This window comes from Notolepis coatsorum (genome assembly GCF_963971535.1).
Source record: "Notolepis coatsorum genome assembly, chromosome: 5".
In the NCBI taxonomy this organism is placed as follows: domain Eukaryota; kingdom Metazoa; phylum Chordata; class Actinopteri; order Aulopiformes; family Paralepididae; genus Notolepis; species Notolepis coatsorum.
In genome coordinates, this window is record NC_140169.1 from 185,673,795 (window position 1) to 185,688,534 (window position 14,740).

A 14,740-nucleotide genomic window follows, 5' to 3' on the forward strand; every position below is an offset into this window, starting at 1 on the left:
AGTAGTAGTAGTAGTAGTAGTAGTAGTAGTAGTAGTAGTAGTATTAGTAGTAGTAGTAGTAGTAGTAGTAGTAGTAGTAGTAGTAGTAGTAGTAGTAGTAGTAGTAGTAGTAGTAGTAGTAGTAGCAGGGCCGGACTGGGGAAATAATTCATACCGGGAGCTATAGCACGAAATATAGCCCCAATCAGGCCACTTTTTAAGCGGGGGGGTCTGGGGGTCCCCCACCAGGACATCTTTTGTTACAAAGACTTAATTTCCTGCATTCTGGTGAATTTTAGTGCATGTGAATCACAAACTAATGAGCCAACAATTGCTTAGTACAATGTACTGTTATGGACCTCAAATAAAACTGTTGTGGCACTAGCAATGCTACTCTCTCCACCTTCAAAAAGAAAAAAGCAAGGGCACAACATATTTTTCTATTTACTATTATAATACAGTTAACCACTCTCTCCTGTAAGGGCCTTTCTTTTTCTTTGTTTTATCCCTCTCTCCTCCACCCTCTCTCTTTCTTCCACTGTCCATCTTGACATCAACGTTAATTGACTTTCGCTCTACTGTATCTCTCCCGAGTCCCTCACTACCTGGCTCACTGCCTGGCTGTTATGCTGCATCCGAGTGCCGTCTGCCATTCCATTCGCCGCCTCCGCTGTCAATCAGTTGTATCGCCTGGTCGCGCCTCCACCAATCACAAGCGGCAGCACGGCTCCATTGTGTGTGTGTGAGGGAGAGAGTCAGATAGTTCTCCAACTCTGTCACAGACAGTGAAATCCTGGTTGTTCCTCACCCACCTAGGTTATCCAACTATCGCGCCACGCCGCCGCCACAACTAGAAACAATGGCCTGGCAATATTTTTTTTTAAATAGAATAATTTTTTATATAATTTTTTTTTTAATCTGTGCAGGCCAGGCCACCGGGAAAACTCCCGGTGCTCCCGATGGCCAGTCCGGGCCTGAGTAGTAGTAGTAGTAGTAGTCAGGGCCGCCTCAGGGGGTGTGCGAGCAATGCGGTCGCACAGGGCCTCGCGGGAAGGGGGGCCTCGCAAAATAAAAAATAAAAAAAAATAAAAAAAATATATTTTTTATTTATTATTTTCTTTATTTTAAATTTTTAAATTTTTTTTATTTTTTTGCGAGGCCCCCCTTCCCGCGAGGCCCTTTTTCATCACATACCTAAAATCTAGTTTTGCTTATATGCTTATATATTTCACATTAGACACGTTTGTAGAATGTGTCTGACTTGTTCCTGGGTCTGCACCTGGGTCACTATTGGAGCTCTGCAGCAGGCATTGGTTTCAACGAAGGGAGTGGTTACTTTAAAGTACGCCCCCGGAAACTTAAACGAAGAAGAAGAAGAAGAAGAAGAAGAAGAAGAAGAAGAAGAAGAAGAAGAATCAGCTGCGTTTGAATATTTCGCGCGTGCAGCTTTTGACTATTATGCTTAGTTATGCCAGCCAAGGTCGGTCATTATCAGTCGGTCAGTCACCAAGGAACGTTGACGAAAGGCGGGACAAATGGCCGGAGCCTTGTCATGATGCAGTCGGGATATAGGCCATGGCCCATGATGATGTCGGCTAGTAGCTAGCTTAGCTAAAGGCTATCTAGCGTTAGCTAACCTGCAGCCAAGGATGAAGAGGGTCGTTTGGCAGATGAACTTCGTCAACTCCACGTGGTTGTCTCCATCCTCTTGGACGTTTGGTGAGTTTTTAACCTATTCTATTAACTCTATTCTATTCCCGCCGTGGACATCGCTCTCTCTCTCTCTCTCTCTCTCACTCTCTGGAGCTAAACTGGCCGACTAGCTAATAGTAGCTAACGGTGTGTGCCTGGTGTCAGCACCTGGCTGTATGTAGCCGCATAGCTTGCTTCTGCGTTAGCTAATGGTTAGCGATAGCCTGGTTGAGCTAACTGTTAGCCAGTTAGCTGTTTAGCTTCGACGTTAACTGCCGGCTGCGCTTGGCTGGGAACGTTCGTTTGATGCTATCAGTTAGCCTTGAGTTAGCTGTTAGCTTGTGCTACGACCATTGACATTAGCCGTGAGAATAGCAGGGGGTTCTGGCACTCTGACTACGACATCATCTTTGACAGAAGATGTAGTCGGGCCTGCACCATGACAAGGCTCTGGCAGCAGCTTATTTTTGTCCCGACAGCGAGAGGCCTTTCGTCAACGTGGAGACCTGTGTTACGGCCTTTCGCCCTGCGTTCCTTGGTGCAGGTAAGATTAATGAAAATGTCATGACATTACCCCACTCTTCCTTCCTTCCCCTCCCGAATGTTTTGTTAATAACGATGTTTTTTTCCAGGCAAAACATATGCTACTTCACAACATTTGGAGATACGACATGTGCTGTGTGTGAATGTCTTGGTCGTTTGTGTAGCTTGGGTAGCGTTGGGCCGTGGGCCAAAGCTGTGTGTGTCACAGTACCTGGCTAGCCTATTTAGCTGATGTCGGCCATTGGCTCCTTGCTGCTTTGGTTTCTCTGGTATAGACCCTCTTCTCTTTGGATTTAAGTGTTGATCTTTGTCCTTTTGGATCTCTCATACATGCTCTCTCTCTAACACACACACACATGCTCTCTCTCTCTCTCTCTCTCTCTCTCTCATACATGCTCTCTCTCTAACACACATGCTCTCTCTCTCTCTCTTTCTAACACACACAGTCTGCCTATGGCGGCCTTTCTCGATGGCTAGGCTGTGCTCGCTGAGTCTGTATAGTCAAGGATCTTCAGTCACAGTGCTCAGGTATTCTGCCACTGTGTACTCTCTGTTTAGGGCCAAATAGCATTTCAATTTCTTTCCAATGTGTCTCTCTCTCTCTCTCTTGGATTTAAGTGTTGATCTTTGTCTTTTTGGATCTCTCATACATGCTCTCTCTCTAACACACACACACATGCTCTCTCTCTCTCTCTCTCTCTCTCTCATACATGCTCTCTCTCTAACACACATGCTCTCTCTCTCTCTCTCTCTCTTTCTAACACACAAGGCCGCCTATGGCGGCCTTTCTCGATGGCTAGGCTGTGCTCGCTGAGTCTGTATAGTCAAGGATCTTCAGTCACAGTGCTCAGGTATTCTGCCACTGTGTACTCTCTGTTTAGGGCCAAATAAGCATTTCAATTTCTTTCCAATGTCTCTCTCTCTCTCTCTCTCTCTCTGTACACTGTATATTGACTGTAGAACGGGAGCTCTCTCTCGCTCTCTCTTTTGCTATATGTTGACTGTATCATGCCCCGCCTCGGGCAGCGCTATTATTTAAGAATATGTTGACTGTATGAAAAAAAATTATAATAATATATATATATATATATATATATATATAATTTTTTTTATTTTTATTTTTTTTTAACCTTTGGGGGGGGGGGGGGGGGGGGCTCGCGTTAAATCTCGCACAGGGCCTCGCATTTCTCCCAGGCGGCCCTGGTAGTAGTAGTAGTAGTAGTAGTAGTAGTAGTAGTAGTAGTAGTAGTAGTAGTAGTAGTTTATTCAGTCATCATCTCACACAATACAATATGCACAATCATTTAATAACATTTCATTTTACAGTGACTGAAAAGGTACAGACTGAAGCATAATGCTTATACATGCCTGTCCTATATTCTTAACAAAATTAAGATTTCAAAACAGTATTCTAAAAGAAAATAGCAAAAAAACTTATTATTCACCTTTGTAGTCTTCAAAAATAGCTTTACAAACCATTTTCTTAAAAACCAAAAGTGAATTACTCATGTATATCAGCATTGTTTCACAAGTGAACCCCAATAATAGAAATACACCTCCTTTGAATCCCTTTCTTAGCTTTTTGAACAGTAAATTTACAAATATTTCTCAAATCATTTTTTTTTTTCATGTATTGAAAAAACCTTTGCACCCCATCCGGGAATAACTTTGCTTTAGCTCTGTACATTATTTGCATAATTTTATAATAAACCAAATCATTAAATTTCATAACATGAGTGTAACTGAGGGGTTACAAAACCCTGACTGTATTAAAGATTGTGATATATTAAACCACTGCTAGTTATGTACTTTAATTACTGGCCAAACAGTACATCAAATATTGATGGTGAACACTTACAAGAACACGGCATTGACAGAAATTCTATTGGAGGGTTATTTATTATTATTAGGCAACGTTAGGTTACAGATTGAGAATTAGGGTCGCGCTTGTATGGCGAAGAATATACGTAAAGTCAGTCAAGAGCATAAGTCACTAAGAATAGCAGGAATCCTATGATGGGTCTAAGCTGACGCCACCTGTGGTGTAGTAGCAATTATATAGGGCAACGCCGGTACCAACTGGAGACAATGGGTAGAGGAATGTTCGGGTACTCCGTCTGAGTCAACAAGGAATAAAGAGGCTCCAGGTACAGGAGTCGGTGCTTGTACTCCCTTGATTAGCAGACAAAGCAATAGTTGTAATCCAAGATGCTCGACAGCATTGACGACAGCTAGCCAGACCCTTCCAAGAGGCAGGCCCGCGTGGTAATCCTCACAAGGTTAAATCCCAAACGACAGTGGAAATCAACGGTGCTCTTCTCCGGTGGTCACGGTCCCAAAGCAATATAATCCAACCAGGAATGGTTCTGCAATCGCCGACGCCGATTCTCCTGTGCACTATACTTCACATTAAACTAGGTCGAACTTGACGTTACTTCACTAAACTCTGACACTTTTACTATTCTATTCGCACATGTTCTAAACGCACGGTTGCTCACTTCAATGTTACCGAACTTGTCACACTGCTGCTTTAGATGAACTGAATGAACGAAGTTGAATTACTGGTGTGCGCACCTTGCGCTGTATTTATACTTAAGTGATTATCTAGTTCCAAACCTAACCACTTTTGGTCTGAATCACTACACTGCCAAGGCATGTTCTGACATGCCCCAAACTCGCCCATTGCACCTGTCTGAGTGCGAGACTGCCTGGCGCCTGGGGGCGCTGTCCAATAGGAGAGCGAATATTACTCTGGTCTGAACGCAGGTAAAGGGATATTCCGTGTATATATATATAAATAATATACAAAGTATATCAAACGATACATATATATATTCAGTTGGTGAGCGTAGGGGAAGAGGCCTCCTGGGCGAGTCTCCCTGTACGTGTGGTCGTGGGTTAGTACTTGGTGGGTACCAGAGGCCGGGTCCCCAGGTGCTGTTCCTCGGTGCTGACTGTACGTCAAACTCACCCGTGAGTTGGGTCGGGGGTTTGTAGTGCAGTGACTCGGGGCTGGGGTCGGGGCTGTACTGGGCCTCTTGGTCCAGAGTACGTTACTGCTGGTGGGCTTGACATTCCTCCTCTTCCTCTTCCTCTTCTAGGTCCTGGAGTCTTCTAGTCAGTCTCTCGGCGACGTAGGCCGGTTCTTCCCGTTGGCTGGGTCTCGTATGGACAGGTCGGGGAGGGGGGTCGGAGACGTAGACAGGTTCCTCCTGTTGGCCGGGTCCCGGGTCGCTTTGTCGGGTAGGGGAAGGTGCCCTAGACCCTTGTCGTGATGATCTCCGGGAGCTCCGTGCGGAGAGAGGGGGTGTCGCCCTGGCAATCAATTGTTCTATCATCTGCGCCTGCAGCCGGTCGCGCTCTGCTTCGCGCTGGGCATTGGCGGCGTTGCGCTGTGCATTGGCGCGGTCTCGTTCGATGTTCTCTTCCGTCTGAAGGCGCCTCTCCTCCAGTCTTATGCGGTCGTCCTCACTCCTTTGCTGCGCCTGGAAGCGCTCTCGTTCAGTTGCAGAGTGTTCGCGCTCACTAAGGGCTTGCGCTCGGAGTTGCGCGTGAAGGCGCTCTCGTTCCGCTGCAGAGTGTTCGCGCTCGCTTAATTGTTGTGCCTGGAGGCGCTCTCGTTGTTCGCGCTCGCTCATCTGTTGAGCCTGGAGGCGCTCTCGTTCCATGGCAGAGTGTTCACGCTCACTAAGGGCTTGCGCTTGGAGTTGCGCATGGAGGCGCTCTCTTTCCGTGGCGGAGTGTTCGCGCTCACTAAGCGTCTTTGCTTGAAGCCGGTCGCGTTCACCCTGAAGTCGGTCTCTTTCGGTGGAGGCTGTCAGTGTGGCGATCAAGGCTTGCACCAGTATCTGGTCCGCCTCGCTGGGGGATGACACTGGCGGAGGTGATCGGGTTCTGACAGGGCTTGTTGGAGATCTGTTCTCCTGGCGCGCTCCGAGGTCCATCTCCTGGGCGCGGTTCTCTTCACTTGGTTGTGTGTCGGGTTCTATCCCTGGAGCGCTTTCTTTATCCTGGAGCGCTCCGGGGTCTATCCCGGTGACGCTGTCTGGAGGTATAGTCATGTCATGTCCCACCTGGTCCCCCCGTGAGCTGAGTCAGTTTGGTCTGAACCCACTGGGGTCTCTACTGGCAGGGTCGCCAAGTCGATAGGATTGGACATGCTTTGACTATCTGCTTTATCCGTATTTAACGTCTGTTTAGATAAGCTAGGGGGTAGAACGAAAGCGAATTCCTCCAGATAGGGAGGTGGCTGACGTTTGCGCTGCAGGCGTTCTAGCTTTGGGGAGCCGCTTGGGGAGTGTTCACCGCTGGCCATGGTTAATATTAATATTATATTAAATATTACACTGATACCCTCCGGCTCGAAGGACCAATTGTAACTGAGGGGTTACAAAACCCTGACTGTATTAAAGATTGTGATATATTAAACCATTGCTAGTTATGTACTTTAATTACTGGCCAAACAGTACATCAAATATTGATGGTGAACACTCACAAGAACACGGCATTGACACAGAAATTCTATTGGAGGGTTATTTATTATTATTAGGCAACGTTAGGTTACAGATTGAGAATTAGGGTCGCGCTTGTATGGCGAAGAATATACGTAAAGTCAGTCAAGAGCATAAGTCACTAAGAATAGCAGGAATCCTATGATGGGTCTAAGCTGACGCCACCTGTGGTGTAGTAGCAATTATATAGGGCAACGCCGGTACCAACTGGAGACAATGGGTAGAGGAATGTTTGGGTACTCCGTCTGAGTCAACGAGGAATAAAGAGGCTCCAGGTACAGGAGTCGGTGCTTGTACTCCCTTGATTAGCAGACAAAGCAATAGTTGTAATCCAAGATGCTCGACAGCATTGACGACAGCTAGCCAGACCCTTCCAAGAGGCAGGCCCACGTGGTAATCCTCACAAGGTTAAATCCCAAACGACAGTGGAAATCAACGGTGCTCTTCTCCGGTGGTCACGGTCCCAAAGCAATATAATCCAACCAGGAATGGTTCTGCAATCGCCGACGCCGATTCTCCTGTGCACTATACTTCACATTAAACTAGGTCGAACTTGACGTTACTTCACTAAACTCTGACACTTTTACTATTCTATTCGCACATGTTCTAAACGCACGGTTGCTCACTTCAATGTTACCGAACTTGTCACACTGCTGCTTTAGATGAACTGAATGAACGAAGTTGAATTACTGGTGTGCGCACCTTGCGCTGTATTTATACTTAAGTGATTATCTAGTTCCAAACCTAACCACTTTTGGTCTGAATCACTACACTGCCAAGGCATGTTCTGACATGCCCCAAACTCGCCCATTGCACCTGTCTGAGTGCGAGACTGCCTGGCGCCTGGGGGCCCTGTCCAATAGGAGAGCGAATATTACTCTGGTCTGAACGCAGGTAAAGGGATATTCCGTGTATATATATATAAATAATATACAAAGTATATCAAACGATACATATATATATTCAGTTTAATCTGGCCCTTCACAACAATGAGACTTTATAAACAATGGATTTGTGTGGTCATAGTAACCAGCCTTAAAAAGGTTCCGAATGGCCCGTTTTTGGAGTAAGTGTCATAATCACAGCACGGGCCTACTTCACTCCCTCTCCTTTTCCCCTCACGTCCTCCACACGCTCCTCTTCATCCCCCTCTCTATCCACTGCGCACTCCTCATCATCCTCTCTTTCTTCAGTCACCCCTTCCTTCACCCTCATTCACCCAGCTGTATTCCATCCCCCTAATTCACACACGGGCAAGCACCCCACTCTCCCCAGCTGCACCCTATCCTCCCCTGATGAGGGGACTATATCTACACCGCGACGCTGACCAGAAGCGGTCGTGGTATTAATTACCACTGTCCAGGTACGACGTCTCTGCCGAAAGCTCTACTGCTAGACACCCTCCGTGTATTGGCTTACTCTAACCCGTTTCTCTCCTGTGCCCCAAAGGACCGCCGTCCCTGTCTGGACGTCACCTGTTCCCGAAGAGGAACACCTAATCTCCCACTGCCACCCAGCAGCTCCAGCGTCCCTATCTGGACGTCATCTGTTCCCGAAGAGGAACACCTAATCTCCCGCTGCCACCCAGCAGCTCCAGCGTCCCTGTCTGGACGTCACCTGTTCCCGAAGAGGAACACCTGTTCACCCGCTGCCACCCAGCAGCTCCCCCGACAAGCACCAGGACCGCTTGCTCGCTCACTGCCGCCGTGGCAGCCACAGGACAGAACATTAACCCCGTTCTATTTCCCCCCAATTCCTGTGTTGCTCAATTTCCATTAAACACCCTTGAAACCGCTCCTTTCTCTTTTCGTGTATTCAGCAATTGGGCTGTGCTCCAGACTCCAGTTCTCACAGTAAGACTATTGGATTTACAGTATTTTTAAATGTTTTAAATGTGATAATTTAGTTTATTCATAAAATGTGCATACCAGCTCGATATGTTGTTGTACATGCACTTCATTCTCTGGTGCCTCAATGAATACAAGGAAGGCTACTTGTTTGGTTAAAAGATGGGTAAAGGAGGCATCCTTTGTTTTTTGTGTGTTTCTTTTACAGATTTGAATGACATATTATTAGGTTTCAATTAATTCATCACCCATAAGAATGTGTATCAATTCTAGGCTAAACTGGTCCTTGGCACATGCACATGCACACAGGCACACACACACAAACACCTCTCGCAAAACCAATCATTTCTAGACTAGAAATAGGTTCAGAGTAGGTATGTGCAATTAACTAAAACCATGGGGGGGAATGGGTGTAATTACAGCATAATTTAGCTGTGGTGTGTCTAATTAGGGTATATTTATGTTTGTTTACTGTTCACTGTCTTATGAGTTCTGGTTTTTGTCAGATTTGGTATAAAGTATGTCTTATTACATCTTATTAGTTTTAGTTTTTGTCTCATTTGAAACAAAGTATGGTTAATTACGTGTTATTGGTGTACCGTAGAATAAAATGCAACTGACTGTCAACAGGGTAGTTTCGACAGAATTTCTACAATACATTTTTTTATTTGGTGGTAGCGGTTAAGGTAAGGGATATATAAGGTATATAAGCAATTCTTTAGGTGAAAATGATGACAAGTTATGGCTTTGCAGCTCGGTCAACATGTGACGACACCCTATTGACAGATTGACTGTTTACTGTCTGACACATATTTATAATATGTATGTAGAGAGTCTACAGTGGACTATCAAACTAAAACCACCATCCTATACAGTGTCTGATATCATTTGCAAACAGCTTATATGAGACTGAAGCAAGCATATCATTAAAATTCCCTTGACAGGTTGTGTATGTTTGAATTTTAACATTGTTTTTGGAAACTAGCGTGGCGAGCATTGGCCTACACCTGTTTGTTGTTGTGAATCGTTTCCGATGTTTATGCCTTTGATAAATATTCATCTTGCCGGCACCTTGCGGTGCAGTGCGATGCTAAGCTGCGAGGGGTATTGATGAGCTGTGGGTCTGAGGGGGACCCAAAGCACACAGCAATCAGGCCTCATCATAGCTCCTGTAGCCAGACGGAACACTTAGGTACACCTCCCCTTCTCTCTCTGGGCTCTCTGTGATATGGCATGGATTCATGTTCCATACTAATGGTTATTCAAAATGGCGGCCACGCAGCACATCACAAATTGATGGGATGAATTGTGCCATTTCAATATCTCCGCCTCAACGGGCGGCAAGCCTACTATGGGATTAGTCCAACTGCCTACTATGGGATTAGTCCAACAGCCTACTATGGGATTAGTCCAACCGCCTACTATGGGATTAGTCCAACTGCCTACTATGGGATTAGTCCAACAGCCTACTATGGGATTAGTCCAACAGCCTACTATGGGATTAGTCCAACCACCTACTATGGGATTAGTCCAACTGCCTACTATGGGATTAGTTCAACCGCCTACTATGGGATTAGTCCAACCGCCTACTATTGGATTAGTCCAACAGCCTACTATGGGATTAGTCCAACACAGAGAGCTCTGTTGGGATACTGCAGCAGCTACTTTGCAGAAACATCTTGCTAATGAAATCAGGTGGGAACAGGGGTTTGAGTAGCAGTTAAATGTGTCTCTGGGGGCCGGGTAGACGAGGTTATTATCCAAAGTATCACGACAAGAAAATTCGATAACTGGCTTTTGTCCTGTGAAATGTCACTCTTCCCAGGAAGGATCTATCTTCTTCCCGCTTCCTGCCCTTTCTCTCTATCATTCTCCCTCCTCCTCTGGGGCGGGTGAGTTAAAAGCATATTACTAGGAGTACTGAGGGTTCCTCTTGAATGCTAAACAGTCTTATCAAAATAACACATTCTGCAGCACAGGATCTTAGGTGCTCACGGCCAGTGGGAAAGCCGTGCAAGCGTCTGCACATCTACGTAGTTGAGGTTAAAGAGAGGGGTTGATGTCGTCTCTCAATGCAACATCATTGATTGATTGATTGAAAACTTTAATTAACAGATTGCAGAATGGGTACAGTACAGTACAACTCAATACACACAATTGTTAAGGGGATGCAGACCAGAGAAATACTTTCGTCTTGTTTACATCAGGGTCCCCCATTTTCAATTCATAGTGACATTTATGATATACACAACATACAGATATACAGATATAAAAATCTAATCTAATCATCTAATCTAGTCTAAGCATGACATTTATGACATCCATGACATACAGATATACAGTACTGTTACATTTGTGACATACAAGATATTCAATTAATACAGTACTGTTAAACAGAGATCCTAGCAGATCATATATACGAGGGGGAGGGAAATGTACATTAGGAGGGGGTGGGTGGGTGGGAGGGAGTTCGGACATTTACGGGGGCCGGTTTAGAATTGCAGCCTCCCAAAGGTGCTCGTTGAGAGCGGTTTTGAATGTGGGTAGGGATTACATTTTTTTTAAGGCTGTGGGTAGGGCGTTCCACATTGTTGTGGCATAATTGCGAACCGTGTTAAGTCCCTTGCCCTGAAGAAGGCCGATAGAGAGGCCGAAACATGTTGGTGTTTTTTTAATGGTTCTAATATGAACTAAGCTATTTATTAAAGCCTTTTTTATATACAAGAAGAGTGCGTGGAACTTCCTTATTTTTATTCATGTGTTTAGTCCCTTGTTTGAGCCGAATCTGGGTTGCACTTTTTTTTTTTTGGGAAGTACCCCGATATGTATATGGTTACCGGTACCTTAGTGGTGTAGTGTGTCTTGTAGACCAGGCTCATGCATTGCAAGTTGCTGTACTCTGGCGTCTACTCTAAGGGCCCGCGTCCACCTGCCTCATATTTCCAGCTGAAAACAGCTGGCAGTGCGCCTGTAGTTTTGGGATGAAGGGCATCTTGTAGCGAGATGACAGAGAGAAAGAAATCTAGCGACAGCCATCGTATTTTACTGCCGCGGTTTTGCACATATAGCATATTTTAATACACTTTATTGTATATTAATTATATATATAGTTATTGCCTGACACCACAGTTCGCCCTTTGCTTTTTATTAGTGTATTCGTGTAGTTATTAGTGTATTTGTGCGGCTGCCCTCATACTGCTCCTGTCTCTTGCGTAGACAGGCAGGCAGCTCCGGTGTCAGGTTACAAGCAGAGTGGTAGATATGACTGGCTGTGATTGGTTGTCTGAATATGCGCTCGGCGCACCGCTCTGGAAAGTTCAGAAGTTTCAACTCTCTTGGCTGTGTGCGGCCGCATAGAAAAGCTGAAAGGCGGTGAAAAAAAAAGCCGTCTGCAGCGCACTTCCTATAGGCGGCCGCATGCGAGGCAGGTGGATCCGCGCCCTAAGCCATCCTAGGTTGTCAAAGTGGGCAGGGGTGAGGTGTGTTTTAGGAGTAAGGTCAAGCAGTAGTCTGACCAGTTTGTTTTGTAATGTTTGTAATCTTGTTTTTAGTGCCTTTGAGGTACTTTGGTACCATGAGGTGCAAGCATAGTTGTAGTACCCTTGAATGAGTGCTCCTGCTGGAGTTTTCATGGTATTCTTGTTTACCAGAGAGGAGATCCGGTACAAGAATCTTATTCGTTGGTTGACTTTTTTTATTACATTGTTTGCCATTTTGTCACAGGAAAGATTTGCCTCTAGGATGGACCCTAGGTATGTAATTTCATCTTTCCTGGTGACAATATTGTCACCCACTGTAACAGAGAAGCCATTTGTCTTGCTGAGTTTGTTATTTGATCCGAAGAGAATGGACTCTGTTTTACCTATGTGTAATGATAGTTTGTTATCTGCGAACCAGGTGCAGATTTTGCAGAGTTCGGAGCTGAGGGCTTTTTCAACCTGCAACTTGTTCTTGTCAGAGACCAGCAAGGCTGAGTCATCCGCAAACAGGAACAAGTTGCAGTCACAAGCTGACAACATGTCATTTGCATAAATTAGGAACAGTAACAGTCCTAGTATGCTTCCTTGTGGAACACCACAGCTCACTGGGAGGGGGGATAGGGCGGGGGATAGTGTACATACATTAATAGAGATGGATTGATGTTGTCTCTCAATGCAACATGCATTAATAGAGATGGATTGTGTTGACAGGGCAAAGCACACCTAAATACACAGACTAATTGACACAAGAGGGTAATTGGATAATTAGACACAGCTGGGAGCAACAGAGTGACACAGAAACATTACATGGTCAAAATATAAATACACACAAGATAACAACACTAAACCAGATCACAAACCAACACAGACAGGGGAGACACTAGGCCGGGGACTGGAACATCACACACAAGACAGACATCAAATGCACAGACAACAGATTGGTGATAATAACATAACACAAATTGATGATCAATGAACAGAACTGCACCACCTGAATTAGTCCACAGGATGGCAGTAGCACATTGTTCACAAGGTGAGATGGACACAGACCAAAATTGCAGGTGGTGCAGCTCCGTGGGGAACGTTACAGGATTGATGTTGTCTCTCAATGCAACATGCATTAATAGAGATGGATTGATGTTTTCTCTCAATGCAACTGTGACGTACATGGGTACGTGGGTTGGTCATTACCATTATTACTGTATTTATGACACCATCTGAACATCAGGTTAGTATATGTAAATATGTTATGTTTTGTATGTGATGTGTGTGTGTGTGCATGATAGTTAATGCTGTCTCTTTTTCTCTTCCTGTCAGGTGCCGCCCGTCCCTACACTGAAGAGTGCTGATTGCCTAATGAATAACAGCTTATGGCAATCACCTCAAGAGGGACGGGTGGACAAATACCTGACAGCACACACACGTCTGGGCGCCTCATTTGAATCACTGCCACGTTCCAGAGTGGAGTGAGGAGGTTGCCTTCTTGCCTAGCTGTAGCTGTGGAGCGATACTGTGTGGCTTGGTGCCATTTACCACTTGGTGTGGATTAATCCTGTACTAGTTGTGGTGTCCTATGACGGACACGTTAATATTTTGCTAAGTGTTTGTTTGTCTGTATGTATACCTTGTTTGTTCTCCCCTACCTTTTTTCCCTGTGCACCATGGAGGAGGTTTAAAGCCCTACCTCCATTAAATATATAATTTACTATTTTGGAAAACGTCTTGTGTTGCGTCTTTCTTACCTACCTGGGACATTGTTTTAAAGGGGAACTATTTTACTATTTCTTTCACTATTTGGGCACTTTTACACAATTCCTGTGAGTCTATGGAACACCTCTGTAATATATTTTTTTTTTTTATTCATTGTTTTGTATTTCTAATCAAGTCCTCAAAAACAGCATTTTTCTACCTCAAGATTTCGAGCTGTTTTGAGCCTGGGCTCCTAAACCACTGTGCACCGTCGTGTTCGCCTGAACATTAACATGCAGCAGTGACTATATGACATCACATATAGGCACATTTTCAAACGACTCAGTTCAGTGAGGGTGAATATTGTGAGAGGAGAATTGGAAGAATGCGCCAATATGAGAATTTTGAGACATAGATCATATTAATATAAGTTCACATAGCTAGGAAACAATGCTAAACACTCAAAAAGGCCATTTATAAGATAGTTCCCCTTTAAAAGCAGTTACTGAGAGAGGCTGTTTTTTTGTTCATGTGCAGTCGGCTCCAGTTATTATTCTGTGTGGTCATCAGACCTTTGTACATGACAGCAACATACATTAATAGGAGAGTTTACGATACGCAAACTGTTTGGCTATTAATAGAAAACAAAAAGTATGTATCCTTTAAATTAGTCAATGAAGTCTGATGATGGTGGTCAATGGAACACATGACTCCAAACACTCAAGCAGACAGACACAACAGCGGTCAAATGAGAAGACATGCAGCGCCACGGACGGTCCGAGACGACACCGGGACCCTCAAGACACCCCGAAACACTGCAGAAGCCGTAGCGAGCCCCCCACGCAAAGAATCCCCAAAACGCCAACAAACCGAGGGAGCCCAACTATGAAAATCCATCAAAGCACAAGCAAGAGACCAGCACCCAACTCCAGGAAAGGATATCTCCCCATACTGTAACGGCTCATCTGGATGCCCAAGCAATATGTAACTGAGCTGCAAA